We start from the raw sequence: 11987 nt of genomic DNA on the forward strand, positions 1-11987 counted from the left end.
GTAAAAAGCTTGCCGTTTAAAAGGAACTCTATGGTACATCACTTTGTAATACAAAGACTATTTTTATATTTCAAGGACTATACATCAGATTAAGCTTCTAAAACCTAATAATGACAGGTAGTACAAAACTGGATGTAGCAGAGTCTAAGAGGAGAAGACTGTTTGTACTGTCAACCCCTGTACAAGCAGTGTGCAACCCCTGTACAACCCTGTACAAGTGTCTTAATGGGCTCCAGTATATTTTATGACTAGAAAACATGAAGTAACCATCTTGGAAATTGCCAACTTATTAGAAGCCTACTTACTTTAGGCAGTATCCAGTCACGATATCCAACTGACATGATGATTTTCCATTATTTTTCTAAGATAAAAATCTAAAGAATCTTTCCTAATCATACCTGTAAATTAAATATTTTATACTGTAAAATATCTATGGATTATAACAAAATATTACAGTCAATCTGATACTCAATATCTCATCCAAAGATGTTGCCTTTATATATAAATATATCTAAGAATATTGGAGTGGAATAACCTTACAGATTTTGGAAAACACAATTTAAATGGAAAAGAATAACTTGGTTTTAGGAGCCACTTGGCACTGCTCACTAATATTAACAAGCTACAAAAAAATTGAGAAGCTAATGTTAATAGCACTCTTTAAAATGTGAAAATTACATTTGGATATTTGATACATTTAAAACAACGGAATTTGTTCTGAGTACTTTTGGCATGTACTTCAATCTTTCTGTAAAATACTGGTTTTCTCCCCTCCAGAATCTTATTCTTCCAAAATAGACTTTTGCTTTCTACACCTTAAGATAAATACACAAAATTCATATTCAAATAGTTTAATATATGTGCTAAAATCAAAATCATGCTCCACATTAAGTACACATTAAACTGTTTAGAGGATACAATCTATAATCTATACATAGGCACAAATTAACTATACATTTTGATGACACTTCCCAAACTAAAACGATTTGGATGAAGTCTAATAAGTTAACTATGTTTACATATTTTCACATGTGAAGTCATCATTTTACAAATTACAATTTTTCATATCATCTTTAGGCTCTCTCATGGGAGAGAGCCAATCAAAACCAATCAAAACTCTAATGGAAGGTTCCATAAACTTTCTGTGGAGGAAATTCTAACTTCTCTAAAGCTTTGAAATGAGACTGTGAAACAAAAGTACATTCAGAAAAGACCCTGAGCACGCAGTGAGGGATAAAGGGGGCTAATCATAAGCAGTGTGGAGGGAGATGATGCCCCCCACACACACACACACTCCATGTTCTTGAAGAATAGAAATGCTCTCTGGGGCAGCGGGTAGATGGCAGCCCTATGGGAAATAGGTTCAGCTTTGCAATGACTGGCCCATCAGGATCAGTCAGGTAGAGAACCTTGTAGAGCCAAACACTGAGTGGAGGCTTTGCATGTTTAGAAGAAGCTGTTATATATCAATAAGACAATATGAATTTGAAGGCTAGAAAAAATTACATTGCTTTTGAAAGAACAAATATTTATTATGATACAAAAGCATTGAAAAAAAAAAAGGTGAGGCAACAAACTCAATAGAGCAAAAGGGGAGAGGGAGGCTGGTTGTGTAAACCGATTCTTCATTTACCCAGCTGCCTGAGTTAGAAAATTCCACCACTAACAAACATTTGGGAGAAAAGACAGAGCAAGATGTCAGAAACAAAGGCCAGTTGAGAAAAAGCTGAGAATGGGCAGGAAGCATGTTGGAGGAAATTAACTTGGCAGTAAGCTTGCTCTTTTGAGAGCAGTCAGATAATTGAATATCCAAATGGTTTAGCAAGGCCAGAGGTAATACAAGCAAATCCTAGGACCAAGAAATACTAATTAATGTAAGCAGTGGGGGTCCATACAGCAACAATTCTAAAAGAAAATTTGGCATGGGGTAATCAAATCACAATAGGTTCTGAATTGGGACTGGCAGTTGAGAGACAGAACCTAACCTTCTAGGAGAGGTTACTGAGCCTTCTCAGTTGGGGTATCAGGAGCCAGCCAAGGAGCCAGGGTAAATGGCGTCGTTAATAATCCATTCATGTATTCATTCAACAAATGATTATGAATGTCCACTATGTGCCAAGCAGTCCTCTGGTGATGCAGTGGCACACCAGGCAGGCAAACCTCACACTCGAGGAGCTTATTTATGGTGGAGGAGACACACAGCTGGGGTTTTGGAAAAAACTTTCATAATAGATAAAATTAGAGTCAGGAAATAAAAATAGGAGTCAGGAAAATCAGGGCCCTATCAGTTTTATAATATGGAAAATTGAGAAGTTCTGATATGCATAAACATGCATGCCTAATTAACCACACCACAAGCAATACAGGTGAATTAAAAACAAGATTAATCCCAAATCTCATCAGATTCTCCTATCTATCCCGAACCTCTATCACACACTCAATGATATTGCCAAGCCCTACAAATTCTACCTCTAAAATGCCTCTCAAATAAATCTCCTATTTCCCATGCCTCACTACTACTCCTCTACTTGTCTCTCATAATTTTTCATTAGCCTTAGATCTTTCCTCATTCAATCCAATTTGCACACTGATCCTCAAGTTCCTTTTCTGAACCATATGTCTGACCATGCTCCATTCCCTTGATCAAAAGCCTTCAACAATTCCCCACTGGTAATTTTCAACATTACTTTCCACCCAACTGACAGGATAGATAAAATTGAAATCCACAATTCCATGAGTAGAGCCCAAATTTGAAAAATCCGAAAATATTTCTCACGGAAGCGAAACAAATTTCATAGCATACTTTAGTTTGGATAGGTTTGGGAACTCCCAAGCATTCACAAAAGCATTTTACAAGTGTTTGAGTAATAAATGGGGCCATTAACAATCCATTCATGTATTCATCCAACAAATGATTATGAATGCCCACTATGTGCCAAGCACTCCTCTGGTGATGCAGTGGTACACCAGGCAGGCAAACCTCACGCTTGAGGAGCTTATGGTGGAGGAGACACATAGGAAATGTTGAACAAATGATGACTTATTTTTAATACAATTATTTATATTATAGTTGTTAAAAGTACTATGAAGGAGAAGGATAGAATGTAAGGACACTGCGTAAAAAGGACTCCCCCTCTAACTCGGCAAAAGCGGTTGGGGGAAACTCACCTGATGAGATGATACTTTAACAGAGATTTGAAGCAGGTGTAGGAGTTAGTCCTGGCAGATGAAAGAACTTGGGTAAGAGTTCCCAAGAAGTTTAGAATTTAGACAAGCGTGATTGCAGCCTAGTGAGTAAGAGAGAAAATGTCTTAAAATGTAAGATAGAGAGGCAGGAAGATTTCTGGAGTGAGTGGTTGGATTATGGTGTCTTATGACTGAAATAAGTAAGACTAGAAAAGGATCAGGTTTGGAGGCTGTTGGAGGACGGAAAGACATCAGTACCTGAGTTTAGTTTAGGACATATTGAGTTTCAGGAAACTGAGATATTCAAGTGGAGATGTCAAATGGGAATGGAACTCAGAAGAGACACAAAATTCCATTGTACATAGATCGTTAGGTTTCATTAGAAACAAGATGGTGTTTAAAGTCATCTTAATTTACCTAGGAAATGAACACAAAAGAAGAGAGTCAATAACAGTCATAGAAATTCTAACATTAAAAGATGAAGACAGAAGGATTAGTTCCCGTGTAGGACTGAAAAACTAAAGAACCAGAAGGTAACACACTATGGAAGCCAAGGTTAGTCAGTGATTCAAGACACAGGGAGTAGTTTATGGCATCAAAAGTGATGACTGGTCAAATGGGGCAAGAACTGTAATGTATCCATTGAACTGATGATCTCTCTCCTCCATAAAACTATTACTCAAAACTATACTGTCAAGTTAAAGGTAAACCAGAAGCAAACCCCACTGATCTCCCACTCCCAGGGGACTGCAATGAAAAACCTTGGGGCTGAGAAGAAGAGCAGCAGGGGAAAAAAAGGTTATTCATGGGACAGTGTGGAAATACAGTGCCCCCCCCCCAGAAAAGGCAAAATTTCCTTATATACTTGGTTCTGAAGATCATTTATAAGGATTCTTTGAAACCTACTATAAAGGTAAACTCCTCCAGAAAGTATTGCACTTGCTTTACCCTAGTGCCTTGGGCAACTAGAATTTTAAAGTAAAACTATGACTTCAGGTTTTTGTATGTTTTTTTATTGGACAACTCAGGACTAAAAGTAGTTTCAAGGGGCAGATAAAATAAATAATATGAACTTGTATTATACCTGAAATAAACAGAAAAGAATTTATAGGAATGGAAAACATAATACTTGAAATAAAATTTTAAAAATTATTGAAGGGATTAACAGTAGATCAGATCCAGCGAAAGAGAGATTTGGTGAGCGGGAACACAAGTTCAGAATACAAGAGAGAAAAGCAAAGAAATTATGAAAAAGAGGTTAAAAATAAAAAATATTGAGAAGTTTAACATAAGTACAATAGTAATTCTAGAAGGAGAGTAGAGGGATAATTTAAAAAATGCCGTACTTGAAGAGATAATACTTGATTATTTTCCAAAACTAACAAAAGGTAATAGTTCCCAGATTTAAGAAGTTCAAGCAGAATAAATTTTTAATGATCTATATCTAGAAATGGAATAATTAACATTTAGAATATTAAAGATATAAAGAAGATGCTAAAAGCCACCGGATTACCTTCAGAAGACAGACATGAAGTGAAACCAAATTTTCCACAACAGTAATTAAAGCCAGAAAACTGTGTAATAATATCATCAATATACTCAAAAAACACAACTGCCAAAATGTGCTTTTGTACTCAGAGACTAAGGTACTTCTACACAAACAAAGAGAGATAGCTTGCCACTTTAAGGCCATTTACTAAGGCAAATTCTAAAGTAAGCATTTTAGGAAGAAAGTGACCCCAGACAGAAAGTTTGAGATGCAAGAAGGAATGAAAAGCACATAAGATTATAATTTTTTGAGTAAATCTAAATGAACATCAACTGTTTAAAACAATACTAATACTGTCTTGTAAGGTTAAACACCAGAATTAAATTACACAGAAAGAGTAACATATAAGAACGTGGGGTGAGGGGGATAAAGTTAAACTGTTCAAAGCCTTTTAAAATTATTATTATCCCAGAGAAAGTTAAAGTTATTGATTAAATTTAGATTTTAGTTTCCTTTAGTTTCCAAGGTAATCAGTAAGTAATAGAAACAGTATACAGTTTCTAAACTAATTGAGGGAGAAATGTAATAAGAAAAAAATTAGTTGTAAAGACGGCAAGCAAGGAGAGAGAAAAGAGCCTAGAAAAAAAAAGCAAATAGACTATATAAGACACTAGATGTAAACCCAGATATATCGTTAAACAACTAGACATACAGTCAGTGCAACTGACTAAATGATATAGTTAAGATTGTCAGATAAAAAGAGAACATCTAAAACATAGAACAACTGAAAATAAAGGAACAGTGAAATGTACCAGGCAATTTTTTTTAAGTTGCTATTTATCAAGGCAAAGATAAAAGCAAAAAGCATCACAAGATAGAGAGGATCTCTTCATAATAATAAGTGGTACAATTCACCAGGGAGAGAAAATAATTTTAAGTTTGCATGCAACTAACTCCATGGCCTCAAACATAGGATTAAAAAATTACAAAACACAAAAAGAAATTTAAAAATTCATGAGTATAAGACATATGGCAATAGTACTTTCCAAAGATGGATGCAACAATTAAATGATCCCACATCCAGGGGTGGAGCCCATTTCTCCAAGCCCTTGAGCCTGGGTGGGCCCTGTCCCTGTTTTGATCAACAGAATATGTGGGAGTAGTGCTGTGCCAGTTTGGGGCACAGCCCTTAACTAGCTGAGCAGTTTCCTCTTCCTTTCTCCTGAGTCTATATGTATATGTCTCACAGAAGGAAAAAAAGAGAGAGGGGAGAAAAATGAGGAGAGCAGTAAGAATGCGGAGAAAGTGTGTGCAAGCAACCTATCTAAAAGTCTGGCTATGATGGTAACAGAAAGATAGAGCCATAACCAGAGGGAGATGTGGAAGTGGAGAGGAGGTGTGTGGGATTTTTGTTTGTTTGTTTTGGTTTGTTTAAGATGGGTGCTATTGGATGTGTTTAAAATGTCTGAATACTGTCAGGAAGGGTCCAGAATAACACCGAAGGTGGAGAGATAGGAAAAGATTTTACCAAAGAGTTGACACCACTCAAGGAGGCAAAAGGAGCTGGGAGTCAGGGCACTCAAGAAGGGAGAATTCTTTCGCTGTGACTGAGGGAGCCATTAAGTTCCCCTCAGCCTGAGCAAACTTCAGACAGTTTTCTTCCTCTTATAGGCTCCTGATCTCCCTTTTCTTATTTACTTTAGAAAATGTGCAATTATGAATTCTTTCTGTGACCCTTTGAGATGTAAATTTTCTACCACCCAGGAATGTCCTTCTCAAGGACCTAGGAGCCATCCCCTTGAAATGTAATCATCAACAAGGATAGGGTCGTTATCTCCCAGTCTCGGTGGGAGGATAGGAGCCTAACTTCAGTAAGTGCCAATTAGCAAACACAGATGATCTAACTGCATTGCCCAACCTCTTCCTAATGTCCTCCAGTATTTTTCCACTAGCTCATCCCAGGACTTAAAAACTCTCCCATTTTTTGTTTCAGCAGAGTTGGGTTCAATCTCTCCCCCGCAGTGCAATAGTCTTGAATAAAATCTTCCTTGCTGTTTTTAATGAGTGTCTGGTGCAATTACTCTTTGACACCTGTAACAAAAGAGGAGAAAGGATGGGTACAGAGGCACTTGGGTTTGCAGACACAACCTCAGGAATTTGAAGGAGTTCCCTAAAATGGCCTTGATTAGCAACATTTATATGAGGAAGGGTTACCTACTGAGAAGGAAAGAGTGCAAAGGTGTTCAAGGGCTTGAGGAAATTAGAGATGGTCTGAAACAGTTATTGTGGAGAAGCGAGGGAGCAAACTGACCAGAGAAACTCAGCAAGGATGCTGGAGAATATTGAAGGCCCAGCTGAGGCCAGTAGTGATGAATGTATGATGATACGACTATGATAGCTCCCATTTTATAAGGGAGAAAACAACTAAATTTAGCTAATTGAACTTTGAATTTTGAACTTCATCACTAAATCTTTTCCTCACACTTTGCCTCTTCACATAACGTTAGGGTACTTTAGAGTAGTAAAATTAAACCACATTTACCACAATACACCAAATCTTCATGTTTTGAATCTCCTCTTGCTTTTCTAAGATGGAGTCCAGTATGTCCTCAGGACCCCCCTCACTGAATGTTCCACCAAATTGCTAAGGATGCTGCAGGTAACCCACGTGGGAGTCACTTCCTCTGAGGACTCTGGGGGATGGGGCATGGGGACTGTCTCACATACAATCACTGCCCCTTCCAAGAGCCCCAGGTTCTGCTCCAGTGTCTGCTGCTCCTGTTACCTTTCTGTTCAATTGACTTCAGTTAGTCTTCTTCCCACAGGTAACGGTGCTGGCTGCTGACAACCTCCTCTGGTTCTTCCTGTCAGTAGGAAGGTTGCCACTTTTCATGACTAGCTTTTTCAGAGTGGCTTTCCCCCAGCAGAACAGCTGAGCCCCAAGGGACAATTCATTCTTTTTAGCACAGCCTCTCCTTCCTAGAATACGGGGAAACTCCAGGTGTGAGGGGAGGAGCATGAGGGAGCAGGAGTCACATGCCTCCCAGGGCTTAGTTGTGTTTACTTCCTCCCTTGTGATGACTGTCTCTCAAGGACCTCACGGTCTCTCTTCCTCTAGTCCAGCTTCCTTAAGAGATCTTTCCCCTAGTCTAAGAGACAAGTGTGCATATATATGATCTCCAAACATTTTGTTAATGGGCTCATGGACTTCATGCACAGGAAGCAATATAACTGATCATCTCTCCCCATGCCACTGGACAATCTAAGACAGTAAGAAGTGTCTAGAATATCACTTGCCCAAAGGTCAGTTGCCTCAGCACACAGATAATCTCTGAGAGGAAGGTTTGCTTCACATCACAGTCTCAACTCTGTCCTATGTGCCACAGTTTGTTGATCCCTGGTCTGCAAGTGTTATGAATGTTTGTGCCCTCCCCCCGACCCTAAATTCATATGTTGAAGCCACAACCCCCCAGTGTGACTATTTGGAGACAGGGCCTGTGAGGAGGTGATAAAGATTAAATGAGGTCCTAAGGGTAGGGACCGAGTCCAATAGGGCTGGTGCCCTTATAAGAAGAGGAAGAGGCACTAGCAACCTCTCTCCACTGTGTGAGGACACAGAGAGAAGGTGGTGGTCTGCAACCCAAGGAGAGAGCTCTTACCAGACACCAACACTGCTGGCACCTTGATCTTATATTTCCAGTCTCCAGAACTGTGAGCAAATAAATTTCTGTTGTTCAAACCACCTAATCTACGGTATTTTGTCATGGCAGCCCAAACAGACTAGGACAGTAGGATAAAACAGGATATGGAGACTCTTTCATATGGAATTCAAGGCTGCCCGCAGCCGACTACTGCCCAACTTTGAAGTCTTTCTTATGCAAAAGGTACTGTCCTGCTTATTTTTCTAACTGGCCAACTCTCTCCCCACTCCAACTTTTATTCATGTTTTAAGATCCCATTCTACTGTTACACTCTCTGAGAGACAGATGGCTGTCATGGGTTGAACTGTGTTGCCCCCAAAGATATGTTCAAGTCCTAACTCTCTGGTACCTGTGAACATGACCTTATTTAGAAACAGTCGTTGCAGACTTAATCAAGTTAAAATAAGGTCATACGGGATTAGGGAGGACCATGATCCAATGACTGGTGCCTTATAGGAAGAGGAAAATTTGGACAGGACACACAGGGAGAATGCCATGTGACGACGCAGGCGCAAACTGGAGTTATGCTGGCACAAAGCAAGGAACACCGAGAAGTAGCAGCAACGGCCGGAAGCTAGGAGAGAGGCATGGGACACAGTCTCCTTCTAAGTCCCCAAGGAAGAACAAGGCAGACACCTTGATTTCAGACTTCCAGCCTCCAAAACAGTGAGAGAATAAATTTCTATTGTTTTAAGCCATCCAGTTCGTGATACTTTTTTTTTTTTACGGCAGCCCTAGAAAACTAATACAATGACTGTCCTTACCTTTTCTCTAACCTCAACAAAATTAATTCCTTCCTGTACTCGTCCAATAGGGCCTCGTGATTCCTTCCCCCTAGAATAAATATTTATTGAGGGACACTGTGTACACCAAGCTCTCTGCTAGATGTTGAGAGTACAACAGAGACCAAGATGCTGATTTCATGAAATCTAGTGGAAGAGACAGGAAAAAAAAAATCCAGAAAACAGACAAAAATAAACGCACATTCAATAAAGGTTAAGAACAAAACAGAAATGGAGTTTAAAGTGGAGAACTTTGGGCGACCAAGAACTTTCTAAGGAGGTGACATTTAAGCCAGGGGACATTATTTCTCGGTAGAGAAAAGAGCAAGCAGCAGAGTTCTGAGCCAGAAAAGCATTTAGCTCCTTGTGAGAAATGACAGAGACCAGACTGGGAGGGGCAGTGCTATGAGATAAGACTGGAGAGATTGGCAACGGTCTTCCCTGCAAGGCTTTATTAATGTTTTTTGATTACTCTGGTTGCTATGAATTGGGTGGGGATGGCAGTGGCAGGAAAGGACGTGTGAGGAGCGGACAGCAGGCTGTGGGTGGTCCAGGGGTGATAACAGCAACTTCGACTAGGATAATGCCAACAGAGGGATGCGGATAGATTCCACATGAACGCTGGAGTAGAAGCAGCAGGTGTTGCTGGTGGAGCCGAACATACCGTTGTCACAACGACGCCTAACATTTAGCTTGTCACTTACATTTCTCGCTTTCCTTATAGACTTCAGGGTTTGGATGACAGGTATCGTAGGAATTATCTTTCAATTTCTAACCCTTGGCATGAAACTCAGTAATCATTTGTTGAAATTAAAAATAACATTCTCTGACTTTGCATCACGTAGACACAGTTTATGTCTAAGATCCAGGTAAGCCAGATGCACAACCATAAAATTCAGGTGATCCAGTTTACTCTGGGTTTATAACAGTTGTATTCTGAGGTAACTGTTTCCATCTCCTAAATGGATGACTCTTACAATCACAAACTATAGCAAATCACTTGAAATGAGACTGCTTTATTTGGGGGAAAGAGACAGAGGCCAAGTGGGTCTGAAATCACAGTAAATTTTAGTCATCTCTTAAGTCCTTTTCATTTTCCAGGAGCAATGGTTTGTATTACGGGGACTTGAATTCAGCTTCTTTTTGGGTGGTCCCTTCTGGAGGGGGTTCCTCATGGTTAGCTCATCATGTTGGTACCACCTCCTCGTTAAAGCAGGGTATGTGTTGAAGGGTCAGTGTTAATAGAATCTGCAGCAAGATCATAGCTGGACAGCACAAAACCACATTAATTGACCAACATCTCTTTCCTCTTACTCGGTGTGCAGATCGTCTCTAACGATCAAGAATGGTCAAGACCATGCTGCTATAGCTGTTTCATACATTCTGTGCATGTGGCATTAAACAGTCTCTAGGTTTCGTCTGGATTCCTTTTAAACTAAAAACAAGCCCTTACGTCTTAAAATGTGGGCTATATGAACCACTGAGTACAGAGGTGAACTGCTAAGATGTCTTTTCCTGGGTTTGTTTCATCTGGGGCAGAAGTCACAGCAGGCAGCTCCCAGGCCAGATCCAGCCTGCTGCCATGGTTGTTTTTTTTTCCAAAAAAACTTGAATAATCAGAATAGAATATTTTTAAATTACAAAATTGCATTTAAAAGATAGTCTGGATTTTGTGTTTCTTTTGAAAATAAAGAATGGAATCTCTAATAACGTGGGTCATGTATGTGTCCTGGTTGAGAGCTGAGTAGAAACCTCTCCTTCTGTCTGGGCTGTGCTGCTCATTCACTGCAGGCCCACTTCACTCATTTATAGCTCTTGATTGTGATCTGTGTGCTTTTTTTTTTAAGTTAATTTTTATTGGAGTATAATTGCTTTACAATGTTGTGTTAGTTTCTGCTGTACAGCAAAGTGAATCAGTTCTATGTATACATATATCCCCTTTTTTTAGATTTCCTTCCCATTTAGGTCACCACAGAGCACTGAGTAGAGTTCCCTGTGCTATACAGTGGGTTCTCATTATCTACAGTAGGTCCTCATTATCTATTTTATACATAGGAGTGTATATATGTCAATCCCAATCTCCCAATTCATCCCACCCCCTCTCCCCCTTGGTATCCATAAGTTTGCTCTCTACATCTGTGTCTCTATTTCTGCTTTGCAAATAAGTTCATCTGTACCATTTTCCTAAATTCTACATATAAGTGATATTATATGATATTTGTTTTTCTCTTTCTCACTTACTTCACTCTGTATGACAGCCTCCAGGTCCAACCATGCCTCTGCAACTGGCACTATTTTGTTCCTTTTTATGGCTGAGTAATATTCCATTATATATATGTACCACATCTTCTTTATCCATTCCTCTGTTGATAGACATTTAGGTTGCTTCCAGGTCCTGGCTATTGTAAATAGTGCTGCAATGAACATTGGGGTGCATGTATCTTTTTGAATTATGGTTTTCTCTGGGTATATGCCCAAGAGTGGGATTTCTGGGTCATATGGTAGTTCTACTTTTAGTTTTTTAAGGAACCTCCATACTGTTCTCCATAGTGTTGTGCCATACACTAACAGCGAAAGATCAGAAAGAGAAATTAAGGAAACAGTCCTATTTACCATCGCTTCAAAAAGAATAAAATACCTAGGAATAAACCTACCTAAGGAGGCAAAAGACCTGTACTCAGAAAACTGTAAGATACTGATGAAAGAAATCAAAGATGACACAAACAGATGGAGAGATATACCATACCCTTGGATTGGAAGAATCAATATTGTGAAAATGATTATACTACCCAAAGCAATCTACAGATTCAATGTAATCCCTATCAAATT

The sequence above is a fragment of the Physeter macrocephalus genome, chromosome 6 (assembly GCF_002837175.3).
Source record: "Physeter macrocephalus isolate SW-GA chromosome 6, ASM283717v5, whole genome shotgun sequence".
NCBI classification, from domain to species: Eukaryota; Metazoa; Chordata; class Mammalia; order Artiodactyla; family Physeteridae; genus Physeter; species Physeter macrocephalus.